At 39.0% G+C, this 16,800-nt stretch overlaps 1 protein-coding gene across 3 annotated transcripts in view; it reads left to right on the top strand.

Moving 5' to 3' along the window:
* Window positions 1-16,800, top strand: part of LOC134226139 (FMRFamide receptor) — a 371,866-nt gene that overhangs the window by 250,414 nt on the left and 104,652 nt on the right. Inside the window, exon 3 of one of the 3 annotated variants that reach the window (XR_009983402.1) lies at window positions 5,684-6,177. The exons of the other annotated variants lie outside the window; for them this stretch is intronic. The gene's annotated coding sequence lies outside the window, so the exon portion shown is untranslated. Of the gene's footprint in view, window positions 1-5,683; window positions 6,178-16,800 lie in introns of those variants that run through there. 3 annotated transcript variants of the gene reach the window in all.

Raw genomic sequence — 16,800 nt, 5'->3', positions numbered from 1 at the left:
CTAATACAAGTGTGAGGGAGCGATGGAGACGGAATAACGGGAGCATGATCAGGTATTGAAAGCGTGAGTGAAGCGGACGAGCATTGATCTAATTCAATCATAGCATCCAATGCCAGTGAGTGAACAGCCTTGCTCAGATGGATACCAAACAACGATTATGAGCGATCGATGCTGCGTAAACAACGAGCAACAAAGTTCGCCAAGCCAAACTTGGTATGGTATCCAGGGAAGCTACGACTTGTGTTACGCTTGCTCTAATAGAATAAAACCAAAACACATCAGGTGTTCTACATTATTCACTCTGCTTTGAAGTTGCTGGGATGGAGGAGAGAAAGTATCAAAGTCTCCCATGCAGTGTATCCGAGTTCCATTCTCATAGCGGACTTAATTTTCCTTATGTCTGAAAAGATTTATCTAACAGCGTGTGGTGAGGTTATAATAGCACTCATTGTTAGGTTACCAAGTGATTTGCCTCACTCAGTTGTCTCCCATTGGTGAGCGATGAAGATCTTTAAACATTGAATCAACGAACGCCAAATTTCAACGATCAAAACATTAGTGATTAGACCAGGAGAGCATCAAAAGTTGGCATGAATTTAGCCGATTTTTACTCATGATCTGATTTTTTCCATGCCTGAGCATGATATCAGCAGGGCCTCCAGCTAGTCGGATACCTTGCTTCAAATTCGAAGGAAATGCAGGCAATGATTGTACGACAATTCCCCGAAAACCAATTCCCCGAATGCAATTTCCCCGAATGTAACAATTCACCGAATGCAATTTCCCCGAATGTAACAATTTCCCGAATGTAACATTTCCCCGAATGGAACAATTCCCCGAAAATAAAGTATCCTAAAGTACTTCTTCCAAACACACTTTCGCAATCACCTGTATGCGTCCGTTCAAGGAACGTTCAAAGATACGTTCAAGAGTGTCTTATTTTAGATTATCAGCTCAATATCCTTTGGTAGCATTATATGTTTTTGATCATCCAAGACATGTGTGTTAAATTATAAAGATATCGAAGTACAGTGTTTTCCAAGGTAGTTTTTTTTTTAAATAGTCGAACAAAGACTGTATTTGAAAAAAAGGGAAAATCTCAAACGGCAATTCCAATTGAAAGCTTTTTGGTAAATATTTTTTCCATCTTCGAAATTAAACTCATGTCCTGTATATACCTTCTTAAGAAATGTAAGGTAATGGTGGATTTGAATCCTTGTAAACAAATATAATACGTTTGCCCGGAATGAGGCAATGGTGAATGTGATTCCTTCTTTAAAAAGAATGCATCTGCTTGGAATAATGCAATCGTAAATGTGTCCCTTCTTCAGTATGTGTTTCCCCAGATAATGAATGTTATTATTCTTTCTTTATTAACATGTATATGCCCGGAATAATATAATAATCCATTCTTTATTAGAAGGCATCTTCACGAAGTAAGGAAATGGTAAATGCGTTCCTTTTTCCTGAATCAGGCTTAGCTCAAAATAAGGCGAAGTTGTATAAATTGAGAATGAAAATACGGATTATGTGAGTGATCTCTTTGTTTGATGTATGCGAATTTCGTTAGAGTAAGGAAAAAATATATAAGATCCCTTCTTAAGCAATATGCATTGAATGTATAATATTTCCCCGAAAAACATTTTGCCGAATCCATTTTCTCAGAATAGCATTACGCTTTGTAATCTTGATCTTATACACTACAATTATCTTTTCCCTTTGCTTAACACCGGGCAAATGCGTTCATCATACCGAGCAAACTTACTCTTTAAAGAAAGGATTATTTTCTCACTTCGCCTTATACCGACCAATTGAGCTCATTCTAAGAAAGCATTGCATTCTTTCAGCGCATTGTCATCATCATTAATGGCTCTACATTCTACATATCTCAAACCTGCGCTGTTCTTCAACTTTCTACGCCTTTGCTCACCACCGCCACTGCTACTCATCGCTTTGTGCTGCACTCAAAAATGATTGTACGACAATTCCCCGAAAACCAATTCCCCGAATGCAATTTCCCCGAATGTAATTTCCCCGAATGTAACAATTCCCCGAATGCAATTTCCCCGAATGTAACAATTCCCCGAATGTCACATTTCCCCGAATGGAACAATTCCCCGAAAACGTAGTACCTCTCACAAACTCATCTTCGCAATCGACTGTATGCGTCCGAAAAAAAAAGCAGCGTTTAAAGATACGTTTAAGACACGCTTAACCAGCGCAATATCCTTTGGTGAAGATGGGCGTGGCCAGGAGAAGTAATCCTCGCTTTCGTGATTTTTATCCTAGATTAAAATCAAGGATCACACCTTTCTTGATCACTGATAGCAATTTGAATAAGGATTTCAAAAGAAAAACATGACACTAGTGTCCAATCTACAAAGTACACCGTAACTGTGCTACGCTTATCAGCTCAATATCCTTTCGTAGTAATAGATGTTCTTGATCCTCTAAGATGTGTTTTAAAATTATAAAAATATCAGGGTAGAATGATTTTCAAGGTACTTTTTGATCTATAATAGTCGATCAACGGCTGTGTTTTTTTAAAAAGCAGAATCGCAAACGGCAATTCCGATTGAAAGCGTTTTTGGTAAATATTTTTTTTATCTTCGAAATTAAACTACTGTCCTGGAAATACCTTCTTAAAAAGTTTGAGGCAATGGTTGATGTGAATCCTTTTAAACAAAAATATTGCGTTTGCCCGGACTAAAGGCAATGATGAACGTGATTCCTTCTTTAAAAAAAATGCATTTGCTCGGACTAATGCAATGGTAAATGCGTCGCTTCTTTAGAGAATGTGTGTAATCCATTCTTCAAAAGAAATCATTTCGACGAAGTAAGGCAATGGTAGATGTGGTCCCTTCTTCAGAAATAGGCGTTAGCTCGAAATAATGCAAATATGAATGAATTGAGAATGACAATAAGGATTAATGTGCTCTCTTATTTTGATGCCCATTTGGCCAGAATAAGGAAAAAATATATAAGCAATATGTATTGAATGTATAATATTTTATCGAGAAACATTTTGCCGAATTCATTTTCTCAGAATAGCATTAGGCTTTTTTTCAGATTGTTCTAAAAATTGGCATAGCAGCGAAAGTGTAGCATAGCAGCAGTTTTGAAACATATAATTGCTCCTTATCAATCCTTTATTATATCTGGCAAGCGAGCTCGTATAGTGAACGAATTATCTCCTCTTCTTGCCTTATTACATACGTTCTTTTTCGAGACGCTTTATACTCCATTAGCATTACATCGGGTAGACAGGATCATTTAAAGAAGGCACTGTCTCATTGATTCACTTTATTTTAGGCAAACGAGTTCATTTAAAGAAGGGACTATCTATCCTCTGCCTTATACCGGACAAATGTGTTCATTTGAGGAAGACTTTGTCACTTCCTTTTGTTTTAAACCGGGCAGATGAATTCATCATACCAAGGATACTAATACATTTAAAGAAAGCAATATCTTTTCACTTCACCTTGGGCTTTTTTTTTTAAACTTAGTGTTCAACTAGCATTTCCTCAGTTATTGAAAGCTTTCCCGTGCCTACCAGTTGCATGAATGTGTGGAAAGTGCAAGGGACAAACTGTGCTCAAAGAGCCGAAAATGCTTCTCACCCGGAAGCATCCTAAGCCGAACCAAGAATCGAACTAGCAACCTCCGGATCAGAAATCCTCAAATCGCTTTGTGCCGCATTCAAAAAAAAAAGAGAGCATTCGGGGAAATGTTACATTCGGGGAATTGTTTCATTCGAGGAATTGTTACATTCGGGGAAATGTTACATTCGGTGAATTGTTATTCGGGGAAATTGCATTCGGGGAAATTGCATTCGCGGAATTGGTTTTCGGGGAATTGTCGTACAATCCCTCAAAAATAAAAGAGAAGCATTCGGGGAAATGTTGCATTCGGGCAATTGTTACTTTCGGGGAATTGTTACATTCGGGGAAATGTTGCATTCGGGGAATTGTTATTCGGGGAAATTACATTCGGGAAAATTGCATTCGGGGAATTAGTTTTCGGGGAATTGTCGTACAATCGCAGGCAATCATAGTAACTAAGACGAGGACACCACATTATGTGAGAGAAACAAAAATGACTTCTATAAAACCTGCATAAAGCCAGAATGTTACTTGGGCTGACTTCGTAGCGAGCAGTTCAATGACGTAGCTGAAAGCAAAGATTTTAAAGTAGCTGAAAGCAACTGTAGTAGCGGCGACTGCTAAGAAGAAATGGCAGAAATCAAGAAATCGAAGTATCGTGCTCATCCAGAGGGACGTCGATAAAATGTCGAAACGGAACAGCGATTTGGCGAGGTTTTTCCGATTTAATAATTGCTGCTTTTCGCGTATACTACCCATACATCCATAACAGTCCCGTGTAGATAGGAAATCAATCAAACATGGGACTATTATGTATTTATGGGCAGTATAACAAAGTTGTACCTGAAAGCTGTAATTGCACTCCCGTCGTAGAAACATGATTTATATTCAAATGGACTCAGCTCGGAAACTGGACAAACATTGTGAAAATAAACTCCCTTAAATAGCAAATTTAACGAACAACGATGAAAGAAAGGCAAAAACTGCTCCGAATCATAATAAGCCACGATAACAAATTTATCAAACTTGTATACAAGTGCGAGAAAACAAAATCGGATAGGCAGCCCCCACACAGAAGTGATGATTTGAATTCGAATTCCAAATGAATTGATAAAATTTGATTTTATTATTTGAATTTATTTAAAATTGAGCTGCATTTGATTCGATTTTGGTTTTAATTTGGATTGGATTCAAACTAGTTGTATTTTGTCGTAACTGAATTCAGCGTGGCAATTTTTTCAGGTGTTTGTCTCACAACGGAGAATTTATCTGGTTTTTCCTAAGTCACAACGTCAGTTAACGTCATACATGATTCCAATAATCACATTGTTAAAACAGTGAATTGACGCTTTTCTCATTAAATAAATGAAATATCTATGAAAGAAACAAAGCCCGAATAGTATTGAAAGCGAATTGAATTTCCAGCAAAATATTACAGGCTAATTTGTGTACGTGATTGGTTTGGTTTAATAATTATAATATGGAGAAGGTTTTTAATTTTCTTCCTCGTTTCAGAGAGCGAGTAATGGCGCTTAAAACTAGGCTTATTAGCCAGGACAAGTTTAATAGCTTTGCCCCATCCCAGAAGAAGGAGTGGCAAAATTTCTTAGCATGGTCACTCCCAACGTCTAGTTAAATTTGCAATATCATTTGCTTATGATGATACTTCTGAACTATATTCCCTACCAACTAATGAATTTGTAGAAAATGTTTTCAACTACCTAAACGTCCCGTTATATAATTGAGTGTGGGTTTCGTGGGAGAAAATAAGGAACGCGTTTGACTTCGTTGAGTGTTGAACAGAAAAGACCTTCTGGTCTTGTTTATTTTATAACGAAAGCTGCACTTTAAGCTTAATTTAATCAGACATACTTGTACAGTACACTTCAGCTCTTCCCCCTTTGGAAAGAGCAATAATACAAAAATGAACAACTATTCATCAAATTAAAAATATTCGAATACTTTATCTATTATAGTTCTTCTGGCTCGTTTAGAGCGCCTCGATAGGCCAAATAGCTCTACCGCATCTAACGGATTTTTTCTCTTCCTATTTCTATTTTTACTCAACACATTATTTTCAGACTGCGTTGAACTTCTCCGATCTGGTAACTGCCAGACATCGTTCTCGATCATGGGTACGGGTGCCATCGCGGGTTCCACGGTAGTCGGAAGCGGCCGACCAGAACCAGGAGTGTCGTCGTCAGTCGGTAGCGGCCAACCATCCTCGACAACACGCATCGCTCGCCTTGGCACGCCCCATGTGCCGCGTCCATCCTTAGCGACTCTGATTCGAGTGGGATGGACGGTGGTTGTCGCCTCGTTTCCAACCATGATCTGTAATAAGTTTTTAGAAAAACGTCTTAGAAACGATGTTTTTATCCACTTTTCACGTACATGTGGTATGTTATGCTTGTAATGCTTTTTAGGGTTAACCAAATCGATTAACATCTTAGGTGTATTTACAAAGACTTTTTCAGAAGGAAAGTTTCCCTCCATCGTCATGTTACTTCTATAGTTAAATAAAAACAGATTTATCTGATCTTCCAAATTCAACTCTAGCATTTCTGATTCCAATAAGAACTTCTTTAGAACATCTTTCACAGTTCTCAGCCTCTCCGCCTGACCATTACTAGCCGGATTGTATGGAGGACTGTTTAGTACCTTTATCTCTTGTCTCTCAAGTAATCCTTTGAAAGAGCTGACAGGAGGACCGTTGTCAGACACTAGAACGTATGACAATCCAAAGCTATCAAATTCAAACATTGCCCAATTTATTAGCAGGTTGAGAATTTTCTTAAACCGCTTTACCTCCACCCTTTTAGAGACACTGTCCACTACCAAGATGTTTTTTAGTAGCCTCCTGCTTCAAAAACTTTAAAACAATATGTTGCTTTGGATTTATTCCCTCACTTACAAAGACGCCAAAAGCAGTAAGAAAATTCGTGTCTATTTCCAGCAAATTATTCACTTGTTTTTTTGATCTTTTAACCTATAGACACCAGCATGGTTTGCCATACACAAGTTCTAAAAATTTTGAATTGTATTGCATAGATCATTATTTGCTTTGTCATGGAACAAAGAAAACTCGTCAAAAATGTAATAATTGATTGATTTGCCAAATTTGTTTTATATTTATCAGTTTGACCTAGCCTATCAGAATGGACATTTTCTTGCGGAAACGTATCATTATTTGCTTCTCTGGCAATGACCAAAGATTTAGCTGAAGAGCTATTTACTTCAAATTATCACAAATTTATCACATTCTGTAGAAACTGACATATTGGACTGGAACCGCGATATCAAATCCGCAAAAATCACACTTAATGACATTCTAAACTGGGTGCCAGAATCAATCAACAAATATTTGAAATAATTCACCCTTACAAAACAGGGAACGTCTAAATCCTTATTGAAAATAAGAAAATTGTTTTCTAAAGCCAAATCTGCTTCACAATTATTCACAGGCACACTCAAATTATTGACAATTACATCAGCAAACTTCAGCTTGATATTTGCAATTCGTGCATCATTTGATTTGTCCAATAAATTGTTCACTGGCATAGAATTACCAAAAAATCTCTCCAGTTGGGAAAAAATTCATCCAACCATGTTCTTCCTAGCAATGGAATGAACTGGTAATCGCAATCAAGTATCAACATGTTTAATCGAGCCTTTTTTCCATTTAATTCAACCAATACCTCCACTTCGCCAGCAATCTTTAACCTGGCACCATTAACCACTATCAAATGCTTCAAACTTTTTGATAAAGGCAGGTTGAACTTAGAATTGAACATATTTTTGCCCATAACTGTTACCGAAGAGCCACTATCAATCTCCATCTGTATAGTAAGGTGTTCAATAAATACATTTAATAAACATGGATTACTTATTTTGTTTGTAGAGGAAACATGCATACATTCTAAGTCACCTGAATCATTACCATCCGAGTCACAATCCATGGACCTCAATCGTGTTAATCGCTCAGCCAAGCTACCAGTACTGGATGCAGCTGCAAGGGTGTCGATGTGGTGCACAGTCCCTCTCTTTTCCTGCTTCAGCTTGTAGCACTTCCTCCGCACGTGACCTCTGCGCCCACAGTAGTCGCAAATACGCTGATCTACCCGTTGTTGATCATTCGCTCTGTTTCGCTGATGAGACGGACCAGCTGACTGATCCCGGCGCTGTGCAGTATGCGATGGGAAGCGAGGCCGCGGCGAATAATGATGGCGCTCCTCAGCAGGGCGAATTTCTGGTCGCACACCAAGTCGACTCTTCACCGGACGACGGAAACCTTCGGCTAACTCCTTCATCCGCCGCACTAACGCGCCTCTTCCTCCAGTTAGAGGGTGACGATCATTCATGGAAGCTACCAATCCGATGTCATCATTGTTCGATAGAGCCCTGGTGTGAGTTGCCGCCATTTCCCACGTAGCGATAATTTTTTCCGCTTGCTCAAGCGAGAATTTAGAACTATCCTCCGTGAGGAGGCGATGTTTAAGATTGTTGTCCGACAGACCAACCAGAACCCGGTCAAGAATGAGCCGATTCTTCTGATCGCCGAACTCGCAATTCTCCGCTTGCAGCTTGAGCGTGAAAATAAAATCGCTCGCGGTTTCACCAGGCTGTTGTACTTTGGTACTAAAATTGTACCGCTGAATGAGGACCGAATCAGTCCTATCGAGTCTCTCCTTAAGCTTCTGGACTAGAGTCTCGTACTCTACCTCGTCCATTAAAGCTTCAGTGGGGTACAACTTCTCTGCGACACCGAACAAATAATCGCCCCCGAGAATGAACATTTGGTCCTTTTTGTCCGCATCCTTGACCTTGTTCACCCGGAAATGGACCGCTAGACGCTTGATCCAAGTGGCAAAAGTTTGGCCCTTACGGTAAGGCTCAATGTTTGGGGCTACAACAAACGACATGTCTGCCAAAATCTAAGCAAAAAAACAATACACAATGTTTGAAACCAATACACAACACAAATTGCAAATAAAACAATAAATCGGTTCAATAATTTAGATACATTCACTGACAATTAATCAAAATAATAATTACTTTCAATGCTTTCACTGACAAACAATCAGGATTATTATTATATTGTTTTCTTATTGTGTTCTATTCCTTTTGTATAATTAAATAAAGCCAAAAAGCATTGTTCACTCACTGTTCTCCAAAATGAATAAAATTTTAAAACGCGCCTCACTTTTCTTTTGTATTGATTGCGCAACTTTTCATAAAACAAAAGGTAACACAATTAAATAATTAAACAATCTATTTAACAATTAGCATGCAACACTCTGTGCCATTTTTTTCAATTTATCAATTAATTACGCACTCAATATTTGGCAATAGCGAAAAGTAGAAATTAAACGCCAATGAGGACCAAAATTGTGCTACTCACCCGATGAATTGGTCAATCTCACCACGAAACAACCGAATTTCCAATGAAACCGAAGAGCGGATCCGTTATTTCATTCCAAATTTTGCCGCACAAATCCCCCACTATGCAGATCGTAAAAATATATCTGTTGAATATAAAAGAAACAATCTTAATAACTTGTTATAGAGATTTTTAGCACTTTACACCATTCCCTAAAAGACAAAAACGTATTATTAGGCTTCAATATTTTTTTTTTATTGCGGGAAAAAACCCACGCCGAAAAAGCAAATGGCGGTCCGGCTGACAAATCTCAAACCAAAGTTGCTTCCGCCACCTCCGAAACGACGCCAACTATCACTTCATGTATACCTTTTTTTCACTTTATCTGGTGCGAATTGTGTCTCCGACGGTTCGAAAAACAAAACGGAAAAAAAATCAGCTATTCGTACAGCTGCCGCACCAAAACCAAATTTATCCTCGTCGCCACTAATGAATTTGTAGAAAAGGTTTTCCACTAAACGTCCCGTTATATAATTGAGTGTGGGTTTCGTGGGAGAAAATAAGGAACGCGTTTGACTTCGTTGAGTGTTGAACAGAAAAGACCTTCTGGTCTTGTTTATTTAATAACGAAAGCTGCACTTTAAGCTTAATTTAATCAGACATACTTGTACAGTACACTTCACCAACCTTCCAACTCATTGACATCTATGAGGGCGTCGGTGAGTCGCTGGCCTCTCGTTAAGTAGATGTCATATCATCATTTTCGGCCCTTCCCTAGTAACGGAGAAGATGGGCGTGGCCGGCAATGGTAGCTTTCATGCTTTATCATTTGGCCGAAAAGGTAATTTAGCCGAAAGGGTCGTTTGGCCGAAAGTGTCGTTTGGCCGAAAGTGTTATTTGGCCGGAAGGGTCATTTGGCCGAAAGGGTCATTTAGTTAAAAGGGTCATTTGGCCGAAAGTGTCATTTGGCCGAATAGGTCATTTGGACGAATAGTTTATTGAAAATGGAGAAATTAGGAATGAGAAGGGAGACGTCTCACTACTCACTTCGTGCTTCTCACTTTTGACAGCAAGAAGTGAAAAATGAGGAGAAAGAAGTGAGACGTCTCATTTCTCACTCCTCATTTCTCACTTCTCACTGTGAAAAGTGAGTAGTGCAAAGTGGATAGTGAGACGTCTCTCTTCTCATTCCCAATTTCTCACTTTTCAATAAACTATTCGGCCAAATGACCTATTCGGCCAAATGTCCTATTCGGCTAAATTACCTATTCGGCTAAATAACCCTTTCGCCCAAATGACCCATTCGGCCAAACGACCCTTTCGGCCAAATGACCCTTTCGACCAAACGACCCCCTCGGCAAAATGACCCTTTCGTCCAAACGACCCATTCGGCCAAATGACCCTTTCGGCCAAATGACCCATTCGGTCAAATGACTTTCGGCCAAACGACCTATTCGGCCAAATGACTTTCGGCCAGATGGGTTTCGGTCTAATGGTTTGTTCGCCCTAGTGGCATTCGACTAAATGGCTTTCGGCCGAATGGGTTTCTGCCAAATGACCCTTTACCGTTCATTATGAACGACACCTTTCAAACATTTTTAAGCCTCTTCAACAAGAAATTGCGGGATCCGTTCAGGTATTTTGCCTTTCCAAGGCGTAAACTAATGTACACTGGTGAAACAAATTAAAAAATTAAAAACAAAAATTGTTAAAATTTTGTCACATTTTATATTTCATCACCCCAAAACTCACCAAGGGTGTGATAAAATCGGGATACGGCTGTACCAGGAAGAGGTCACACAATGTGTTTATTGTTCAATAACTGCCTCCTTTAAGAAGGCCACGAGAACAAAAAGAAATACTTGAAATACAAACATATACTAAGAAGGGGTCACACAATTTGTTTATTTTTCAATAATTGTCTCCATTACGGAGATTGATCCGAGACCTTGACGGTAAGGAGTTCGTAGACTACCTACAATCCATAGCAACAGGCAATACCACTTCGCATGCAAGCATAAAATCTGTTCCTAGAACATCTGAAGTACTTAGATCATCTAAAAACAACCTCAGAAACTAATCCAAGTTTACCTCATATAATATAAGTTTTTCGTTTGTTTGAGAAACTACATATGTGCACGCACTTTGAAGAGCAATTATGGAGTACTGCTTACAGTTTCCACACTGGATATATGCAGTTTCTCAAACCGATGCACAAGAATTGTAAAAACCTAGAACAATCTAACTGGCGCAGTCTTGAGCATCAGAAAAGATAACAAAAAAGCGCATTTTGAAGGTAAAACTTATTATTAAAAACAAAGAAAGTTGTATTTATCTTTTATCTATGCCATAAAAAACATATTTTTTAGATTATTGTGGTAAGTCCTATTGAACATGCATCTCGCATCAAATGCTGCCTCCACGTATCAATGTTTCCAAGGTTCCACCTCCACATACCAATGTTTCCATGTTGTATGCATTGCATACCATTTTTGTAGGAATAAAAAAAAAACATTATTGAACTTTGTATAAAAAGCTTATTACAGTTTATTTTCAAAAAATGTCAACCAATGCGAACAGTTTTCAATAGTAAATGATCGCTTGAGAACGGTTGATAACCGTTTGCACACCGATTTATGTCGTTCCATCAAGCCAAGGTCAATGAATTACTCATTAGGCTACACCCACCCCGATCATTTCCGGTATCATAAATCACGAAAAGGGTCGCCTTCATCACACGAATTGGCCTCAGTGAACCAGATGAAATCAGTCGAGAATGGGAAAGGTAAACATTAAACAAAACGAGTTCGCTCCACCTTCATAGAGAGATTGCCGATAATGACTTGTAATGGGATAGCTTAAAAGGGTAGAAAGCACAAATCTGGAAGGTCGTAAATGAATTACTGGAAGGATTAAATTCAAAATAAGTAGCTACGGTATCTGGTCTCACAACAGCTAATATGAGAACCTTGCTTGCGTAGGACAACCGATGGCTACAGGTCCTTCCTTGACCTCGAGCTATGCGGCAGAAAAACACTATGTGAGTTTAATAGAATTGGCATTCAAACAAAAATCGATGTAAAATCTCTAAAACTCATTAAAACTTTAAAAATTTATTTCTTTTCTGAAAATACTTTGATGAAATTTTCTTTAGCTGTTTAACTAGGGAATAGAACAGAATACGTTATTTTTATCTGTTCGATACATAAATGCTTCGAACGATTTTAAAAAACTCGAATCTTAATATGTTTGACCAAAAAGCTTATACATAAACGAAAATGAACATTGTCACTTTCGCACTTGCAAAATATGTTTTCCTGCTGAAGATAGGCGGATACCTAGTTAATAGTCAAATAATTCATACTAGACGCTCTAACATGCGGTGTATACGTCCTTAAGCTTTGAAGTAGCCAAATATAATACAATAGTCCACACAGTACTTCCACGAATCAAAATCTTTCAAGCTTCATGATTCCCACTCCTCGCTCCAAAAATCCTTTATAAAGTAAAAGTAACTTTTTGAGAGATGCGGCATGGATTTTAAACCCATTCATGCCACATTACAGCTTGGACGTCATGGTGCATGAAATGCCCACAAATGAGATTTCAATTTGTGAGCAGCGGGACTGTATAATTTATTTCAACTACCATTCAATTTTCATGAAGTTTTGGACGCTTATTAGAAAATGAGCATCGCAATATTTATGCTTAAGACTGGAAAAAAATGAATAAAATCTATAGAGCTAAGCATTTGCAGGAAAGCCAGACAAAGTCACCAAAAATGCAAATCAACCCGCTATAGCTTACAGATGATTTGTTGGTTTGCAACTGCAGTGCTCCGAAATCCAAATCGTTTTACATCGGAGAAATTGAAATTTTTTGTACACAGCTGTGCTTCCTGCTGCATAAGACTACATAGGACTTGGCATCGAATCGAAATTGGAAGGCAAGTGAGTCGAATGGGAACAGATATACACATAATGCCAACAACGGATTTGAGACAAAAATATTCATCCAACCACCAACCATCGCTGTCGTAAGCGGCCTATTTCAGTTTGGTGAAGATTTTGCAGACATATCGAAAAGTCGAGGACGGTTTGCTTCCGAGAAATGTTTAGTTTTTTTTTTCTAGTGGTAGACGGGTATATAGGAGGAAAAAATTCAATTTCTCAGATAACAATAAGCACACAATTGATTCCAGCCCAAAGCGTTGCTATCTGGTATGACACGCAATCGCCTCTCGCATAATGTAAATTGAATCCATTTGTTTGCTTATCGATAAATGGTGGAAACATTGCAAAAGTAAGCTTCCGTATTTTCAATTACAAGATGGTTACGCTTTTTTGTATTTATTAAAGAGTTTTACAGCCGTTGGCTTGTTTCTGATTCTGATTTCAACTTTGATAGCTTTTAGACAGTTACATAGTTTGCCTTTGATTCGCTAATATTTTTATAAATTATTTCCAAGTCTTTTGTTGCTGATAATCCTTTAATTTATGCATTGTGTAGCAAGAAAAATCTTCCAAATAAAAACCATGCCTAGATAAGTCTCGCTTAACTTTTCAAAAGGACCTAAGTAACATTTTTTTCATGAATTTATTTGAGTACTGCAATCTAAAGCTTTCATGTTTTTCTGTTGATTGCGCTATTCAAATGAATTCATGAAAAAAATGGTACTTAGGTCCTTTTGAAAAGTTAAGCGAGAAGTGTTTGATAATATAAATCGAATTGAGTTACGGATGGTATAACCAGCAGAGTCATGCACATGCTCAAAAACCAAAGATATAAACAATAATCTGCTCGTTTGTTTTCGATTACACTGTCTTAGTGAATCACCCGCATTCTCACAACCGGTGAACTGCTAACTGAGTGACTCAAATTTAGTCCGAACGAATTCGGTGTCAGAGTATTTTTTTGGTTCGAAAATTTCGTGCCTCGGCTTGCTAATTTCTACCATTATTGCTTCCTTGTCTTCTCGTCTTTAACCTAAACCTCCAGATATCTTTAACAATCCCAATGGCAAGCACGTAGCAGAAATGTGATGAAATTGATCATTCTGTGGCATTTTTTCCTCGTTAGCTGACGCGCACTGAACTGAAAACTGAGCTCCATAAGTCTCCCTTAGAAGTGGCAGTTCCACTGTAAATATGTAATTCCACAACCTCATGTGGATTTGGAATGACGGTTTTCAATTGTGTGCAGATCTACTGAGCACGTTCAATATGTTAAAGACGTCTGTTTTTACGCTTTTAGTTTAGACCTCACGCATATCACACGTGTTTGTAGCGCAAAGCTCGTAGATTTTCCCTGTAATAGTCTCGGTGTGATGAGAGATACAAGTATAGTATCTACCGGTTGCCCTCTTTGTTGATAATCTCTGGATTATCTTCGATTTCATTGGGATTGATTTATATGTACGTAGTTGTTTTTGCTCTCGTTGATCATCTACCTAATATTGGCATTGCCTTAGATCGGAACATTTCCATTGCATACAATTGTCCTTTGATCTACTGCCTAACGAATGCACTAAAAACAATTTCGCAAATAAAAGCATTACATCAAAGCTGCATCCAAAACGAAATGTTAGAGCTTTTTTTGTATGAAGTAGACTGGTGGTAACAGTGACTTTTATGCACTGCCCGAGCCATCCCCAGAAAGAATGTACGGCAAAGACGGACGCTTCGACAATTTAATTATTCTCAAATGGTTCTCGCATATTTCAACACCTTTCAAACCATTTTCACACTTGTCGCAGCCTAGCGATTACTTTCGGATTCCGTTTCTTTCCCATCTGCTTTCGCACACACGCTGCTCCCTGCTTCTATACGAGCATCGAGACCGATATGCCAATAAAATTGCATTTGAGACATTATACCCAAAACCGGAACCTTTCGACCAACCCCGGGGTTTGGTAAAGGCTTTGGATGAACAAATATCAGGTCGCCGGTAGACCGGACGTCATGAGCCCATTCACCGGATCGACTGGAGCGACCTCGGCACTCAGTGGTCGAAATTTCCCCAAACATAAGAACCCTGCCCGAGTCGCACAAGTCAGACCAAAATGGTTGCAACTTGATTGTGACTAAATCTGATCACATATCAGTTACGATAACCTTTGCGAGACATGTCTGCTGATAGGGTGGTAATCGTAAGCACCCCTCCTTCTGTGGTGGACGTCTTTCACACACCGGTGCTGGAGAATACCCCGGCTTCAGGGGATAGACAAATCCTTTTCGAGGAACCCCAACACCAATGCAACCCGTTCGCTGACCCTATCACCTGGTCTAGATATCAATTGAACCTGACCAACCAAGAAACTTCTGCCAACAGTAGCACCCTGCTGGGCACAAACGAGGGACACAATCCCAAAGCCCAATCCACATCGCCTCTACTTTCCACTGGTTCGGATGAAGACAGTCTCCCGCTTTTTCTGACCCCACGTTTCCACCCAGCCTGGAGTTGTTAATACACGATAGTAATCCCTGGATCATTGGACTTCAAGAGGTTAATCGGGTCTCCTTCCACGAAATGCATTGCTCCCTTGGCGGTGAATGTAAGTACCAATATTCAGCCTTTCTTGGCAATCTCAGCTGTCAGGTCAGAGCATTAAGGTGTTTGGAGTCTGCATCGACTTAGATCTCGCCTTCCTGCTGTATTTCCGTAGAGCTGCAGGTCAGCTGCAGAGCTGGAACTAATCTAGTTCGAACCTTGTTCAAACCATAAAGGACCAAAGACAGAGCGCTCTGGCTACGGATTGGAACTCACAAACAGCTTTCCGGACATTTGCAGCATTTTTTCCGCTAAGGCAACCATCCTCGTATCCATCAAGAAACCCGGTCTTAATTTTGTTCGATTCTACCAGTGCGAACAGTCTAAACACGCCTGGACCAGAGCATCCTTACTTGGTAATAACACCGCGGATCGTCTTGCGGGAACTGGGGAACCAACACTCAAAATAATTGTCACATTATTCCACTATAAAAAATCATGTAGACTTTAAAAAACGAAACTTTTATCGGCCGTACTGGAATCAAATAAAAGTTACTCAAATCACAAGTGTATCCTAATAAAAAATGTAGTGGAATTAATTAGAAAATATAGAAAATAATATCTATACACTCTTTTAGTGAATTCTATGAGTTGAGTTCTCAAAGCTCAAATCGCTAATTGTTAACTCAGCGGATTAAAAAGTAGATTCGTTGGTGAAACGTGATTCTGTGCTCAATTTGATCCGTTCACACACCACAACGGGGACTAGACTGCACGCGATTGTTCCTCTTTCAGGTACTCAGCAATGGCGGCATACAATTGCAGGTAAGTAATTATATTGTTTATTTTTCACCTTTAACTTTATTTCATAACTTTACTTCACTTTATTAATTTCAACTTCTTACTTCTAACTTCACTATATGATTAAATTCAACATAAAATTCAAATTTCAAGTGGGTACAGTAAATTCACTGGTTTGATGCTTGGCTAATGGTGTCCAACAGAGATGGTGGGTAGATGATGAGAAAAAAGGAAGATTAATCATGTCCGTCGTGCTTTTATACTTCATCGATTCAATAGCAATGGGGTTGTCCGGAAGGTGAGGTGCCAACCAAACTTTCACTGCAGAAAGCCACACTCGATGAACAAAATGCTGTCAGTTGTAATCCCACATACAGGTGGCGTTGAAATATTCGTGTCGAGTTTGAATGTGGCATGGTATGCACTTCTACTCGAACATGCTGGCCCCTCAGAAATAGCATTTCTGCAAACGATTCTTGCTTGTATTCACACCATGAGTTCGGCTGATTCAATTTTGGCTCCTTTCGA

The sequence above is a fragment of the Armigeres subalbatus genome, chromosome 3 (genome assembly GCF_024139115.2).
Source record: "Armigeres subalbatus isolate Guangzhou_Male chromosome 3, GZ_Asu_2, whole genome shotgun sequence".
Classification (NCBI taxonomy): Eukaryota; Metazoa; Arthropoda; class Insecta; order Diptera; family Culicidae; genus Armigeres; species Armigeres subalbatus.
This window is presented reverse-complemented; position numbering and strand designations above follow the sequence as displayed.